This window comes from Cicer arietinum, unplaced genomic scaffold (genome assembly GCF_000331145.2).
Source record: "Cicer arietinum cultivar CDC Frontier isolate Library 1 unplaced genomic scaffold, Cicar.CDCFrontier_v2.0 Ca_scaffold_5784_v2.0, whole genome shotgun sequence".
NCBI lineage: Eukaryota > Viridiplantae > Streptophyta > Magnoliopsida > Fabales > Fabaceae > Cicer > Cicer arietinum.
In genome coordinates this window covers 1,802,859-1,803,450 of record NW_027339431.1, presented here as the reverse complement: position 1 = coordinate 1,803,450, position 592 = coordinate 1,802,859, and the positions used below count along the sequence as shown (strand labels likewise).

General features: G+C 36.5%; 1 protein-coding gene across 1 annotated transcript in view; it reads right to left on the bottom strand.

Annotated features, from left to right (window-relative positions):
• The window catches only part of LOC140919189 (uncharacterized), a 4,342-nt gene that overhangs the window by 1,241 nt on the left and 2,509 nt on the right, over positions 1-592 (bottom strand). The gene's annotated exons all lie outside the window — the stretch shown is intronic.

Sequence of the window (592 nt, the reverse complement as noted above, 5' to 3'; positions counted from 1 at the left end):
GTTCTTATTGAACTTCCATTCCCTAGGTAAATCATCAGTCCTTATTGGTTCTATACAGTCAGTACTAGTTGGAGGTACAATTTCAGTTGGTTCTAATTGTTCAGATTCTACAACTTCATCCAAAGAGTCATCAACCATATGAGGAGTGTTGTTCAAGTTTTCTGCAAATAATTCATCAAACTTTACATGAACTGACTCTTCTATGATTTTTGTTCTTTTGTTGTAGATTCTATAGGCCTTACTGGTTTGAGAGTATCCTAGAAAAATACCTTCATTTGCCTTAGGGTCAAACTTTCCTAGATGTTCTTTGCCATTGTTTAAAACAAAGCACTTACAACCAAAGACTCTAAAGTAGGAAATGTTTGGTTTTCTACCCTTGTACAACTCATAGGGAGTTTTTCTAAGCAGGGGCCTAATGAGAACTCTATTGACAACATGTGTGGCTGTACTAATTGCATCTGCCTAAAAATACTTAGGAAGGTTTGAGTCTTTAAGCATAGTCCTAGCTAACTCCTCTAAAGACCTATTTTTCCTTTCTACAACTCCATTTTGCTGTGGAGTTCTAGGGGCTGAGTATATGTGTTGTATTCCA